Below are 17,328 nucleotides of genomic sequence, written 5' to 3' on the forward strand. Positions count from 1 at the left end.
TTATCTCCCTTGCAGACCTAGTGAGCTCCTGTTTCCTTTTACTGGGAGGCCTGGGGGTGCTTCAGGTCATTACCCAACAGGACTCTCCCAGGCACTTCACTCTGCACACTAACAGGTATTTTGACAGTCATATGATTACACTGGATGAGAGCTGGTAACTGGGGAAGCATTTGCACAGGGCCTCCAGCTAACTTGGTGAGGCGTTTGGGTGCCTTAGCAACATCCTCCACCTTGAAAAATTATTCATCCACCACAGTTATGCTGGCTCCAGTGTGTCGGATGGCAGGGGTTTCCTAACCATTCACAAAAGCACTATCTTTATAATACTCTTTAGTATTATCTGGGATGGCATTATAGACATCTAAATTCTGTTGTTCACACACGCCCAGGGACACTAAAGCAACACTAGCTGAGAATTCCATGGGTTCATCAGCCAGTAGGTGAAGGTTTCCACTTGCCATAGGTACTTCTTCCTCTGGGGAGAAGGCTAAGGCGACAGTGTGGACCCCTGAAGGTTTACCCTTGCATCTGTGATCCCCTTTTACATGGTCAGTTCACCCACAAACATACCACTTCCCAAATGTTTTGATGAATGGGGGTTTGTTCTGACGTCCATCTGGTTTGGGTTCAGATGGTGTACTAGCCTGATTTGGTTTGCCTTGTGGTTTACCCTTATGTTTTTGTTGGCCCTCTTTTGGATTAGAGGTATTGGAATTCTCTTTGTTATCTTTCTTTGGCTGTTTCCCCTTATCCTTTTTCTGAGTAGCCCCAGAATCCTTGTGAGTAGCCCTGTTGGCAACCCACAAGTCAGCAGCCTTAGCTAGCTTCTTTGGATCTATCTCCTTAGAATCAGCCAAAAGCTGTCTGAGCTCAGGAGAGCAGACATCATAAATAGACTCAAACATAACAAGATTTCTCATTCCTTCATAAGTTTTTACTCAGTAACCCTTAATCCAACCATCTAAGTTTTTCAAACACTCACATACCCAGGTAGCGCAAGGGATACCATCATGCTTTTTGAGGGTCCTAAATCTCTTAAGGTACTGGGAAGGGGTCTTCCCAAATCTAGCAATTAAAGCTAGCTTCACACACTCATAATTCATCCTATCCACCTCCCCCAACTCCATCACAACATCAGATGCAACAGTGGGTATCCTAGCGAAGAGCTAGGGAAGCAATTGATTCCCTGTAAGACCTTGAATACCATGGTTATATTCAAACATTGCCAACAATCCAAAATATCAAGCTTAACCTCATACATACCCACAATTTATTTAGGCTTACAGGGTCTCTTAGGACTGGAAGACGTAGAAGACTCTGGGACAGAAGCATTTTCCAGAGACATTCTTTTCATTTCTAGTTCATGATTCAACTCCATTTCTCTGAGCTTAAGTTCTTGGTGTTTGTGTTCAGTTTGAACATTTAAACGTTTGAATTCCAGTGCAAGCCTCATTTTCTCTAGAGCAATTAATTCAGGACTGAGTGTAGGACCTGTGGGGGTCCCAGTGGACAAGGGTTGAGGTTGCTGAGCAGGCAAGGGGGCAGTGGTGCCTACATTAAGAGACACATCTACCTCTTCCAACTCATCATTAACAGACATTATCATCCTCAATACTTTCCACATTTGCAAGAGAGTCAGGCATTTCAGACCAACTCCCTAGATTTATATTCTTTAACAACTTTTCAATCAATTCAGACTTTTTGCCTTTGGCAGAGAGTTTCCTTTCTTTACACATGTTTCTTAAATAATCAGCAGTGTAATTAAGGAGGGTCTCCTGACTGTGCCTTTCCATATCAGACATGATTAATATTGCTTTTTTAGTGATGTTAGCCCTGTGGTTAGTTGATCCAAGATAATAGCAGCACTCAGTGTAATTACTATACTTTGATCCTCACCGCTGTGCAACAGTGTTAGGCAGAATTATATGCAGTACCCTTTGGGAACACCACACACAATTAAGACTACAAGTGACAGTACACATTCACCTTTGGTACAAGCCTGTACTACACAGTTAAAGTGGTAGCGATGGCTGAGCAGCCAGACCTAACACAAGGGTAAGTGAGCAGTATCAGGTAGTTACACAAAGGACAGCAATTACTATGATTCAGGCAAACACTGACTCAAGGTTTTCAAGTAAAAGAATATACATTTATTTCACTCTTCAGTTGTATAACAAACAGTTCACTCTTCTAAGCAGTTTAAAAATCACACTCTTAATACACCACACCACTTCCCTTAAATTCCAGACAAGTTAAGCTCACAAAATGAAGTGGGAGCAAAATGGCACTCCAGCAATTTAAAAGGGAGGGAAAAACAAACGTTGACAGAAATTGAATCACACCAACAGGTAAGTACTCAGGGCAATCGAACAAGAGAGACGACAATGATAAAATCAGATAGAAAAGGCTTAGGGCCAAAGTCAATGGGGGTCATTACGACCCGGGCGCAAAGGGATACCGGGCACCGGTAAGGACACCGGTGTCGGTAATCCCTTTGCGCCCTATTCCAAGGTCCCTTTGCGGGTCCTTCTTTAACGCCTGGTTTTACCAGGGTTAAGGACGGGACCCGCAAAGGGACTTCAGAGCTTATAACGGTACCGTAATTTACGGCCAAGTCTTGATGGAAAGGGAATGAAACAGTGCTCCAAGCGAAACAGACAAAAAGGGATAAGAATTAACCCTTTCTAATACTCCATGTAAGATGGGGTGGACTGGGTCTGTGGTTTAAAGAGACTACATAAAGTTAATGGCAACGTTACATGTTTCTGGGAGACAGTAGTCAGTCCCAGGAAAATTGAGTCAGTGGGAAGCCTAAAAGACAACCCTGTGTCACTGCACTGAGGGTGCTGTGTAACACACATAAAAATGATGCTCATGGAGTGGATGCGGCTCCAGAGCCCAAGATCACACAAATGGTAAAAACACACACAGTAAAACACATCTAAGAGTGGGGAAAAGGCTCACACTCTTACCAGGTGAAAAAAACCAACCCTAGAAATCCAGCAAAGCTGCTGAGGGACTCATTAGGTAAGGGAAATCAGCCATTTATGAGAATTCTCCCTAACACTAACCCAGAGTCTTTAGCTCACTATCTTTCACAGAGGAGAAATATCTAAAACATATCAGTCTTTGTCTTGCCCTAGGGCAGTCCAGCACCAAAATGCTAGGCAATTCTCCTCTGAACAAGAGTACCAACAGCAACCCCAGACACGTGGCATCATGACAGAGAGAGCCCTTTAAGAAACGGCGCCGGTAACAAGACACAAGTTTGGAGTCACTTAACGTCTCATTCGTTCTGCGTGTATACATGTGGGAAGTGGTCCCAGATACAATGGATACAGAGCCTGCATGAGAAAAGAATACAAGGTAAGCAGAATTGCACAATTGTAGTGCTGCAAGGGAAGAGGCTTGACCCCAGTACCGGCAGCATATTTATTTACACTAAGAAAGCACAATGTTATGATTCATGCCGTAAATTACGCAAGTCCAGTAAAGTAGACAATACGTTTTGGACGTTTCGGCATAACACATTACTACATACTTTCCATGTGGCTGTGAAATAGATAAAAATGTAAGTTTAGTAAAGCAGACTATATGTTTTTGCTTTTTAGTACAGCATAGCATTACATATTAATCATGTGGCTGTGAAATAGAAAATAAAGCTCTACAGGGCCAGCATAATACTATGTTACTAATCTGGGCTGAAAAAAGTAAGTTCGAAGAGCAAATATGAATGAAACATTTATTTGTAATAAGAAAGGAATCCATATGAGGTCACTCTTGGCCTTCTGAAAAAGAAAAATTAATAATCAAACATAACAAGTTAGAGTTATTTCTTATTATCAGCCATAGGATTCTAAATTTGGGAGTGAAAATAGAAGATACACTGCACGACAACTACTATCTCATTGCGTGCTGAAGGTATGTTAATAAATCAAAAACTAAATGTGTAGAATAACATTTGGAAAATAATTTAATCCACAACAACTCTGTATGCTTGTCCAACAGTGTTAACAAGTGGCTCCACAAACAACATGCCCATTTGATAGTGGTCCCTTTTCCAAGTGTACCAAAAAGGTTAGTAGACAAGACCTGTGTATGACACTTTTAATTAAATCAAACAACCCAGTAAGCAAAGTGCTTATTTTTATACATTATGATTTTTATATTTTTTCTAGAAATCTATCTTGAGGGTTAGACGACTCATTAAATTTATTTGAAGATGGGGTTTATCCCATGAGAGAAAGCCCGAAATGCATTGACACATCATCTCAGAAACATATTAGCTTGAGAAAAATCTCTGTATATAGAAAAGTGACAAAGGAATTGGTTATGAAATAAGAACAATGTTTGTAACAGAAAGTTATGTGAAGTGAATCAACTTATGTATAACCCTTGAAGAAAAATGTATTGTGTATTTATAGTGTGATTTTTTGTATAGAAAAGCTGTAACAAAGATATTTTTGTTGAAATAAATTGAATGAAGCAACATATATACTTGCTACAAGCAAAAAGCACTGAGTCTGGGCTTTTTAATATGATGGTATACAGTGGTCAAAGTGTACGAAAAGAAGTAGTGGAACTATGTTCCCTACTGGCCTGCACCGCTCCCCACAGACCCCATCACTGTGCCCCCTCCCATGCACAATAAAAACCCCAAAACACACGTTTGTGCTCTTAAAGGAAACGTCTTGTGCAGTGCAATGAAAGTGCAAGTATCAACATTTTCCTGCACTTTTATTTTAAAACGAAACCGTTCCAGAACGGTTTCTTTTTAAAATAAAAGTATAGGAACGGTAAAACGTAATTAAAAGAAGTAGGGGAGCACTGCTCCTGCCCACTTCGACCACTGATGGTATATACAACATAGACAACAAATTCCAATCTCCTGGAAGCATTCAATTACTATTCCAGTTTATAAAAAAGGCGATCGAGCGAATCCGGCAAGTTGTAGACCAATTTCCTTGCTCGATTCCCCTAGCAAGATATTCTGTCGTCTCTCAAGAAAGACCCCTTTCAGTCAGGTTTCGTACAGGGGCTCGGGACTTTACCCAATATGACTGCCATTAATTTGTTGAAATTGCAATATGCTGCCCGCAAACAACCACCTTATTTTGCTTTTATTGATTTCCGCATGGCTTTCGACTCCATAGATCGAACCTTACTGGTCCTGATAAAACAACTACATTCTGATACGACAATGCAAGTCTGTCTTTCAATGGACGGTTACTTATCTGCAATATTTAACACCTATTCAGGACTTAAGCAGGGTTGTATGATATGATATGATAGTTTATTTATATAGCACCTATACACAATGTGTTTCAAAGCGCTTCAAGGCAAGGGAGGGAACAAGGGAAAATACAATGACATTCTTACAGGCCATGAACAGTAAGGATGTGAAATTAACTATCATACTCGCCCTGACGACATTTCAGATAGTTCAAGAGCTAAGACATAGATAAGGAAGGGAGGGGGAGAGTGGGAAGGAAATGGAAACAGACAGGCGACTACCGTACTAGGCCTAACGACATTTCTGGTAGAGCCGGAGAAAAACAAAAGGTGAGGGAGAGGGGTGCAGAAAAGGAGTGGAGGAACAAAACAAGCAACTATTATACAAGGCCTGATGACATTTCAGATAAGGTTGGGGGGGAACAACTAAAGGGTATGGGGAGTAGACAGATTAGGTTGCTATCATACTAGGTCCAGGGACAATTCTGATAGAGTAAGTGCATAGAAGAAAGTAAGGGGAGGAGATAGAGAAAGGGAGGTAACTGCAGCTAGCCCCACTGGCACCGTCACAAGAAACTCATCATTCTTCCAGTCAGTTGACAGGGATTTGACTCTTTGAGAGAAGAGCCAACAGATTCTGAGGACTCGTCAGATTCAGGCTCTGAGTTCATGGATGGAGATGCGGACACAGACGACAGTGAGAGTGACGGCAACAACAGAAGCACTCCCACCCTGCACAGTCCATCTAGGAGGGTAATTCGCAGACCGTTGAGATGGATTGAAGAAATGGGATAGATTCCCAAGTTTGTTTGTTAAGTAAGGGGGAGATGTAATGTCTCCTTTCCATGTCCACCTAGGACAAGTACTCCTCCCATCCCCTTTCCATTACTGATGTGGGTGCAGCCCACCATATATATATACAGAGGCGGGGCATCCATCCTTTTTAACCTTTTTATTTTAGATATGGGAGTCGCTTTTGCGGATATTGTCTCAGATGCTCCGAAACTTGGAATTCAGTGCCTAGCCTGGGTGCTTTACGCTGATGACCTGGTGTTGACTTCAAAACCTACTAACAGCGTTAACATCTTATGTCACTAAAAACAACTTAGTAGTGAACTTAGAAAAATCACAGATTATGGTTTGTAAGAACTCAAGAAAACCAGAGAAATTCACTTTGAAAAACTGGACCCTGTATGGTAAATCTTTAGAAATTGTAAAAGAATACAAATATTTGGGAATAACAATTCCGAATACAACAACACATACTACATTTCTTATTAACATACACTCTAAACTGCCTTCCTTAATATCCCAAGCAAACATTTTGATCTATACATTTGGGAAATTCACATATAAACATCTACTTCTGTTCTATGAGCAGAAGGTAATTCCCATACTAACCTATGGTATTGAATCAATGCTATACTTTACTGATAATGTATGGTACAAATTTGAAGCACATTTTTGGAGAAAGGTACTATTCCTCCCTGATAGCACCCCAATGCCAATTATAAGATTTGAATTGGACATAGTCTCTCTGGCCAGTCGTGTCAAGTGGCGTGTGTTCCTTTTTCAGAAAATGCCTTACTGGCCTAGAAACTAACAATATGTTGAGTGTGGTAGCCTGTCAATTAGTTCTATCTAAATCTTATTTTCCAACTAAATGGCGCAACATGGTTCTGAATACGATAACTGAGGCAGACATTACCATCAAGCTTCTGCTGGAAAATCAAACTAGTGCAAAAATCACATTTTATTACTGGGACTGGATGAAAAACAGAGAAACCTGTTTAACGTACAAAAATTTTGAGACACATACCTTTGGACATAAAAGATTACGTTATATGTCTACTTATTTCCTGAAGTGTCCTTCTCCAACAATAAGAAAGAAATACTTATGTTTCAGACTAAATCAGTGGCCCACTAGAGATGTTCTCGTGAGGAGAAAAATCCTACCCCTCAATATGAATTTCTGTAGATTTTGTAAAAACCATACAGAAAAAGAAACCCTACAACATGTCATAATCCCCTATCCTCAACTGAATGTTCAACGAGAGAAACATCTATCTAACAAGCTAAATCTCTTCCATGCTGCTGAAGATAAAGAGATATGGATCTTGCTTTTTCAAAGTGTTAAATTCACTGTATGGAAGTCTATAGTACAATTTATTGATGAAGTATTTCCTGAAGAAATGGTGTAATTTCCTACATTAGAATGCGTGTTTTTATACTTTTATATTGTATATGATGTCTAGATATGCAATTTCTGTTAACGAAAGAATTATGAAATTTTATGTTATAAAGTTATATTTGTTTAATGTGTTTTGAATGGAAAAACTCAACAAGTTGTATTTGAAAAGTCGATTTATCAGCTAAATCAAATTAAAAAAAAATTTAAAAAAATATGATGGTATAGATCAGCATCATTTGATGTCATAATATATGGTCTGAAAATGTTTTGCATTACGAAACAGGAGATAGGGGTAGTTTGTGTTTCACACATATTTTATATAGCCCATGCTCTATTTAAACACATACCCCTCGGAAACAAAACATTTGAGCACGCCCTACTATATTGACACAAACAATTATATACAACACTGCATCTATAAAACAAAACACAGGAGACAGTAAACAAATAAACGGCCAAGAGAATAGCTGATATGACGTGGGCTTGCTTTGTTTTAAACATACTATCTAGTACTATCTAGTATCATAGTACTAACATACTAACCACACTCCATTTGACGTTTCACCGAGCAAATCACTCTGGTTATTTGGTAGTGTGGCCTCGCTTCTAGAGTAAAGTGCAATGGCATAGTTTAGAGCCATATTGAGACACTACTGACAAAGGTATTGAGCATGAAGCAAAAAATAAATGGAAGGAAATAATCAGTTCAGTAAGCCAATGGCAAAGGTTTAAGAAAATGTAGAATGGTGGGAGAGTGGGGAAACAAATGAGAGGGTGGGGGGGGGTGCGCTAGACACAGGCAAGGAGGAAAAAACATGTGCCGCAAAGACTGTTTTAAAAATTCACAAATGCACGAGTTAATGTCACAAAGGTATGTTTGTAGGTCACCAGTTGGCCCGGGGACTAAATCCATCTCCTGGTAGCAGTTGGTATCAATTTCAAACCCTGCGATAGGAAGTGACAAGTATGGATGATGAGGCCAAAGAGCAATTCCTAGGGCATTTGTACATAAACACTTTCATAAAGTGGTTTCTCAAAGCCCTTTGGGGAAAAAACTCATGTCAGTTAACTACACACAAAAAAAACCGATAGTTCAACCTGGTACATCCAGCCCATCATACACTTTAGATGGTTCCATGTGATAATATCGCTGCAAAAATATCGCCATACAAAAATGTCACCATATTTTTGCGGCCATTTTACCCCATGGAACCTGCGGGGGACACCCCCGCAACCGCCATATATTTTAAAAGGGAGCGGGGGACACCCCCGCCAACCCCCCATCCATTTATCCCATAAATTATCCCCACCAAAATATCGCCTATGACCGTTCCCGACGACCATATGTACGGCGATATTTTTAGTGGCGATAATATTACCTGATAACCTTTAGATAACCTTTAGATGGCATAGTGGTCAAGTCTGGGAAGATTTGAGGAAGTGTAGGAGGGGAGCAAAAGGAAAGAAACATCAGTCCAAAACATTTGATAATGGTTATACAAGGAGTTTTAAATTAAGTGCATCAGTAAAAAATAGAAGTTGTAGACAAGGTTTGTTCAGGCTTTGATCCCAATGAAACATCATTTGCACTTACACTGCAGTATATTGTGGAGGACAAAGCTGCTGCCATGTTTGAGGCAACATGTCTTAAAAACCAGAAGATGCTTGAAACTAAATTCGGCGTAACCTAAACCAGTCTTGCAGCTAATTCTCTGAGGGCCAACTAAGGAGACCATTGAGTTTGTCGTCCACTTAAGCCAGAATCATGTGCACATGAGTTCTAAACACTTGCTCTAAAAATCACGTGGACAAATCACATACTTGTTCCTGCGGGGAGCACTCTTCCGAGGATACTTTGATTGTCTTCTTAACCTCAAAGTCCTCGGCCTCCTAAACGTGGGAGCAGTCCTGATTTTTTGTGACTGTGGACCCCCTTTAGGACAGCCTTTTTGGCTTTCGGAGCCTTAGATTTGGCCTCGGTTTTGACAGGGACAGCTATAAGAAAAAGAAAATACACAAATGTCATATTAAGATAATTCGCCACACATTAAACCAATGGGAAGTAAACAGACCACATTATGAAATACACGAAAATAAAAATGAATGCCCAATAGCATCGGGCCTGTTTGGCTCACCACCAACAGCTGTAAAAGGAGCTACTTTAGAACACCCAGCCCAACTAGTGCTCTACAAACAAATCAAACTAAAGACTGCATCTAAATGATCATTACATCTAGGCAATATTTAAAACATAATTGGTGAAAATACAGTGTGCATCTCATGTGGGAGTCCAACATGAGACACTTTATACTTGCTACTCGTTCCCCAAAGGTACGTTTTGCTTACTGAGTGATGCTAGATACCCAGAGTTGCTTTAAACACCTGCTTTTCAAATCCCCATTTCGAATCCCGACTATGAGCCTCATCACGAGTTGGGCGGTAACGCTGGCGCTATTAGCACCGGCGCTATTAGCCCTACCGCCAAACCCCCCGGCGCTATTAGCGTCGGATCACGGGTTTGGCGGAACGCTTATTGCCCATTCCCCATTGGGCCCATTCGGGAATACCTCATTCCCCATTGGGCCCAATGGGGAAAATTCACGCTATTACTGCTGGCGGATTTCCTGCCGGCGGTAAACGTACTGAGAGCTGGGGGGAAATCCGCCAAGGTCATGCTCTGGCGGACCCTTAAATGCGGCGGTAATAGCGCTAGCGCCGCATTTGAGGGTTACCGCCCGACTCGTGATGAGGCCCTATGTACCTTCATCTAAGGGTTAAAATGATCTGTATGGAGCGTCTGCAGTATCATACATGTTATGTTGTTGTGTATTTGTATAGCACCTTATATGCCATTGGTATAATCTCAAAGTGCTGTGGGTTGAACACCCTCAGGGACCGTAGGCCAGGTTGGTGGCGAGAGTAGGGTAGTATATAGCGCTTGTGTGCACTTGGTATGTGTGCAGTCAGTGTGGTTTGCGCTGTGTGTTGCTGCATTAATCCTTGGCGTGGTGGTTGTGTGAGACCAGTAGAATGTGGGCAACAAGGCTGTTGAACTCGAGAGTCTGTATTCTGGCAGTGGGGCTTGTGTAGGAGATGTGTGCAGCTAGGCTGATTTATTTACGTGGGTTATAGCTGCATTCTAAAAAGATGGTTGAAGTGTTCATGGAGGTGTGTAGGTATATGTGCAGCTAGGCCGAATTGATTAAGGGGTAGAGCTGCATTCTATGGTCTGTTGGGTGTAGATTTGAGCCCCCATAGGGCTCAATGGGAATGGGGAGCATGCTAACAACAGGCCCGTTAATGACGGGCCCATTGTTAGCATCCTGGCCCCCTCGCGGGACCCGCTAAGGACCTCGTAATAGGGCAGTATGGGTTTAACGGCGCTGGCAGCTCTACCGGCACCGTTAAACCCATACTGCCAGGGTCATAATGAGGCCCAAGGTATTGCATGATGTTCAAAATGGTGGCTCCTATGCCCACTAAATTTGTCAAGACACTGGCTCTAGGAACGTATTCGCACAGGTAAATTCCGCTGCCCACTTGCAAAGCGAATCCACCACATTTGCTTTACATGCGGTAGATGACATGGGCTCGTCTCCTCCCCTAATCTCACGAAACTGTGTAGCCACCCTGTCCAACACCTCTTTGCCACTAAACCCGGTTTAATGTTTCAATAGCTCTATATTACATGTTTCTATGCTGGCTCCACCCGTGATGCCTGAACTGAGCAAACGCATTAGACTATCTCTTGGTCCATCTTCACCTGCGTTTATCTTACCCAGTAATATTGAGGAAGTGTGCCTGTTCAATAAAACAAATTTAAAATATTTTCTAATTGAACAGCCCTTGTCATGTGGAAATCTGAGCAGTAGGACCACGCAACTACCCGTAGCCAGCTCTCCAACCCTTTCTTCTAATGATTTACAATATGACGCAAAAACCGCAGGTGCCAACTTATAATGCTTATCGCCAAGGTGTGAACGAAGAAGATGTAATACATACCAGATAGACCCAGGTTGTAATGCTTCCTCCGCAGGTAATGATTTGTCTCACGATCTAAATGCACCAGACACATATACTTTCCCAGTTCTGATGCGTATCTTAAATCTTCTTGACAAAGGTCATGAAACTACTCATTATGAGATCGGGGACATTAAAGTATCCCTTTCGGACATCTTGGCAAAATTAAACAAGTTGAAAGGGTTTATTCTTGCACAAGAAACCTTCTGCTCCTTGAAATTTTCATCACTTAATGGCTTCAAGCCTGCACCCTCAATGTCAAACTCTACACAAACCACCATGGTAGGTGTCTGTACCAGTTCCATGCAAACAGGTGGTGAACCCAGCCCATATGATTCTAAAACTAAGTCTTATGCTGATGCAGTGGGCAACTCCATATCAAGTCGTAATAGTCCTTATGAAGTCTCTATAGAGACCTATTGCAAGCTGTCAAAATGAATGTAGAAAGAATTACTGAAATTGAGACCCAATTAAAAAGTATACAGGAAGTCTCTTCTATCAACTATAGGAACTGTCACATGCCCACTTAGATGAATGTCATGGACATTGCATCTAATTATGACGCCCCCAATAGTCCAACTCCACTGACTGACCTAATTGAACAAACTGATAATGCTAGTGTTGTTGTGCATGAAACTCCTGGATCTTCGTTAGACAAAGAGGCCTGTAGTGGGCCCAACCAGTATCTTTCACGACGAGCTAAGCGATTAGAGCTTACAGCACGGAAAAGAAGACTCAACAGAAAAGACAAACAAGATTCCTCTGAGAAAAAAAAACAAGAATCAAACGGTAAACAAAATTAATGGCCACAACTCAAACCTAAAAAAAACTTTGCAACATCTCTAGCGAGGATGAGATTTTGGACCTAAACGAATTAAATGAGGAGAGTAAATAATTCCTACAATTACAAGATGCTGAGTCTCCTCTAAAGTTCAAATCTAACTCCTCTCGTAACTCAAACAAAACAACAAAAAGTGATTTGAAAAGGTAGAGTTCTGTGGCAGTGAGAGTAGAGTATCTCAATTGTCAATTGATTTTATCAAGGTGCCCTACCAACATTTGACCTCCTGCAATAATAATAAACAAACACACTACTTTTTTTCCAATCATATCCAATAAAAAAGGTTGGGCTGTTGAATCATCCAATCCACCTCAATCTAATAACATCTCGAATTTAGAAAGCGCAAGAGAATCTCTCTCTCAGCCCGAGGAAGTCTCATTTATTACAGCTGCGCCAACTGTCAAGGAAAATGTCAGTAGTACTTACAATGTCAGTTAACTACACACAGAGTCTAATATTTCTCTGACCATTGATGTACATAGCAAAGCGAATATTAACGCACCAGTTGAATAAGACCTGATTGAGCTCACGCCTAAAATTCCTAACATCATTGGGTGTGGTAGTGATGCAAAAACCAATGGGAGGTCCAGACTCAATCATACACTGTGTGCTTACATCCAGTCAGGGCAGGAGCCCTCCTTTTCGTAGCTGCAGGAGCAGCTGTTCTACTCATCTACGCGACTGTCACAGGTGCAGCTTTACTACAGCCGGAGTCGCGCGTGACCGCTGCAGGAGCAGCTATACTTCAGCCGGAGCCCCGTGTGTTGTAGAAATCAGCTGAGCACAGCCTACTGCTTCTGTTCTGCTAACAAGGCACACTTAGCCTGAATCTGGGTCCCCCCCTGCCCTGCGTCCATCAACCATGTGGAGCTGCTGCTCCATGGTCTCCCCTGCTCGTCCCCATACAGCGCTCAAAATGGTCACCACATTTGGTTTATTTTAGGTTGCAAGGCAACCATCTATGAGCGTGCCCATAGGCCGCGAGGGAAGCCGGAAGGCGTAAGCCGGCCCCTCGCCTAAGGCCCCAAGCAAAAGGCCATCCCTGTCTGTGCCTGTCCGGGCCTTAGGGCCTCGGGCCACATCCCCCTGTCTCATCAACCCAACCCGTCTAATACACGTCAGTATTGCCACGCCAGAACTCTGCGGATCTCCTCAAGTGGACTTACTCTGCATTGAACTGCCACACGTCTCCTTCCACTCAGCAATGGTAAGCGCACAATTGGCCTCATTACGAGTTTGGAGGTAGCTGCTCCCTCCAGACTCGGGTCAAGGTTCCCTGAATGGGGAAATCCCGGGCCATTCCGACCTTGGAAGGCCCGGTATTTCCCCATTCAGGGAACCCGGACCATCCCCATTTCCATTTGAGCCCCATAGGGCTCAATGGGAATGAGGAACATGCTAACAACAGGCCCGTTAATGACGGGCCCGTTGTTAGCATGCTGGCCCCCTCTCGGGACCCTCTAAGGATGTCTGGTAAAACCAGACGTCCAGAGCGGGTCCCGCAAGGGGACCTCATAATAGGGAGCTATGGGGTTAACGGCTCCGGCGCCTTTACCGGTGCGGTTAACCCTTTACCGCCCACCTTGTAATGAGGCCCATTGACTCTATGTTCACTTGACCTGCTGATATTTACTGCACTCATCTATCTGTTTGCCACAATACCACAATTGGCTGCATCCGCCACAATATTTCTCTCACTGTTATGCCTGCCCTCGATATGCGCGATCAGATAACCTGTCCCTAGCTCGGCCGTCAATAGAGGCACATTTAAACTTCACTGTGCCTCTGCATTGCTGATTTACCCCCAAAGGGAATAGGCTCCCACCTGCATCTGATTTAATTGTACCCGACACCCTGCAATGTATCAATGCTCACCTAATCCAAAAGTGTATTCTATATAATTACTGCACTGCATTACTGCAGATTTGCCCCAAAGGGAATATGCTCCAACCTGCATTTGATTTAAGTGTACCTGACACCCTGCAATGTTTCAATGCTCACCTAATCCAAAAGTGTATTCTATATAATTGCTGCACTGAATTACTGCGGATTTGCCCCTAAAGGTAAACCGCTCCAACCTGCATTTGATCTAATATGTAATTGTACCTGACACTCTGCAATACATTAATGCTCACCTGCTCCCAAAGTGTACCCTAGATAACTGCTATGTACCTCCCCAAGTGCCACTTCGAGGTAGACCACACCATGTATCCACCAACCACCATGTCTGTTGCCTTGATCAACTTACTGATTTACGCCTGCCACTGCCTGACCTTATCCTACTTCAGCCCCCCTCCCTGACATCTACTCTCCCCTACCCCGTCCAGGCCTTACCACCCCTCCTGGCCATAACCAACTACTACCTATCAATGTTACAGCTGCCCCACAACCCACCCAAATCTCTAGACAGGCACATCCTGGAACCTATGACATCCCCTCCAGGGCTCACCTCTATGCACAGCCTCCCTCGCCCCCTTGCACTCAGGCAATCACACCTTGCAGCCAGAACCTACAACTCCAAAGACAGCTCGGGCACCCATGCCCCCACCATCCGACTCAGAAACTCACTCCTCACATACCGTGCACCAACTCTCGACCCACTAACACACCACCCTCCACCATCAACACACCCAACCTAACCATTAGGGAATCCCTCATCAACACCAGATCTCTTCCTGCCCAAGCACTTGACATTGCAGACACAATCACTCGACTCAAATTTCCTAGCTATTTTGGAAAATTGGCTTAACAAAGCCTCAGTCCCAGCTCTATCCCTTGTATACCCGACACCTATTCCATCTGCAGAAGGAACAGACCGAATGCCAAGAGGGGGCGGAGTGGCCATCATAGCTAAATCCTCCTTAAGCATGAGAGAAGTGCCGTCCACGCCCCATACATCCTGCAAACTCCTCTCTGTGAAACTGTCTCTCTCAGCGACATCGACACTAAATGTCCACCTCATTTACCGTCCTCCTGGTCCCACACACGCCTTTGAGAATGAGGTCACTCAACTCATCTCGTCTAAACAAAACCCAATTCTCAAATCATCATACTAGGGGTTTCAACCTAGGACTGACCGACCCACTTGACACCAATGCTGTATCCCTGGCCAACACCATATCAGCACTTGGCTTTGCGCACAGAATCCAGAATCCTACACATGTGAAAGGTTGCATTCTCGACTGGCTTGCAGATATCAACTGCACTACCACCATCATCTCTAACTCACCTTGCCCCTGGACTGATCACCACCTAATCACTTTCAACTTAAATACCATGATCACCCCTACTAACCTTCCCAATATAGCCCCAGAGGCTCCCTCGAGAAATAAAAACAACATCAAAGCTAACAACTTGCTCCCACTATTGCAACCCGTCCTGGCTTCTCCCACGGACGACACTGCTGACCCCACCATAATGACCAGTCTCTACAATGACAATGACACAATCCTGTCTGCTATTAACAAAATAGCTCCACTCGCACTAAGTAAAGCAAAACAATCGGCCCACCTCAATGCCTGGTTCACCCCTGAGTTAAGAGATCTAAGAATAACTAAAAGAAAAGCAGAATCACTCTGGAAAAAACACTCACATCTACTAACAAAATCCTCTTTGACACTGCCTCCAGAGATTACAAACAAAAAGTACTTCTCACCAAAGGGAAATTATACAACAACAAAATAACCAAAGCCAGCTCCAATACCAACAAACCTTTCCTAATCCTCAGAGAGCTAGAAACCCCTATCCCAGCCCCCCCAGAAAGCTGCAATAAAGACACAGATTGGTGCGAGAACATTCAAAATGCCAATCTACAATTGAAGACAAAAAGAACAGCCTAGACAAATTACACAAACCCCCAGCCCCCTCTGCCACCGCCACCATCCCTAAGAAGTTTCCCCAATTTGAATTCACGGAGGTCTCCATTCCGGAAGTTCTGAAGATCATCCGTAGCCTAAAACCCTCAAGACGCCAAGGCGACCACCGATGCCCACCCACATTCATCAAAGACTGCGCACCCCAACTAGCTCCATTCATCACCAATCATATCAGTGCCTCATTTAAAAGCAACTGCAACAGATCTGACCTACAAAAAGCACGGGTACTACCCTTATTTAAAAAAAAAACTCTGGACCCCAACTCCCCCACTAACTACCGCCCTATAACAAAAGTACCATTTCTATTGAAAATTCTGGATCGGGTAGCTTATCTGCAAATTCAGAATTACCTGGAAACTAATAACATCCTGGGGTTACGTCAGTCTGGTTTCCGTCCTAGAAACGGGACGGAAACAGCAGTACTGGATTTAAAAATCCAAATGGACAATCTAAGAGACAATGGGTGCTTTTTCTCCTAGACCTCTCCGCTGCATTCGATCTCGTGGACCACAACATTCTATGTGAACACCTAACATCAGCAGCAAACTTCTCCCCTAATGCCACACTCTGGATGAATTCCTTCCTCAGCAACAGAACTATGAAAGTCTTCTCCCCCAAAGCCGAAGCTCCCCCAACCCCAGTCACCTGTGGAGTGCCACAAGGCTCCTGTGTGGCCCACCTTGTACAATATATTCACAAAGCCACTTTTTGACCGCCTCAACGACCTGCGTGTCATCTACACTAACTACACATATGACACCCAGGTCCTCATACCTATCTCAGGAGACCAAGAAACCAACATGGACACACTCAATGGCCCTCATTCTGACTCAGGAGTTAAGGGGTTTACGGCGCCGTAAACGGCGCCAACCCTTAACGCCTGATTACAAGGTTCCCTTTGCGGGATGGCTTTTAACGGCTGCTTTTTTGCAGCCGTTAAAATCCATGCCGCAAAGGGACCTTGGCGATAATTACGGCACCGTAATTTACGGTGCCGTAATTATCGCCTTTCCCCATTCCCATTATGCCCTATGGGGCGAAAATGGGAATGGGGAAGGGTAAAATGGGAAATGGGGATTTACCGCCCCACTCACCTTGGAATGGGGCGGTAAATCCACCAACCACCATGGCGTAAACATAGTTTACGCCATGGTGGTAAGGGTACGACC

This window comes from Ambystoma mexicanum, chromosome 4p (genome assembly GCF_040938575.1).
Source record: "Ambystoma mexicanum isolate Mex_15411 chromosome 4p, UKY_AmexF1_1, whole genome shotgun sequence".
In the NCBI taxonomy this organism is placed as follows: Eukaryota; Metazoa; Chordata; class Amphibia; order Caudata; family Ambystomatidae; genus Ambystoma; species Ambystoma mexicanum.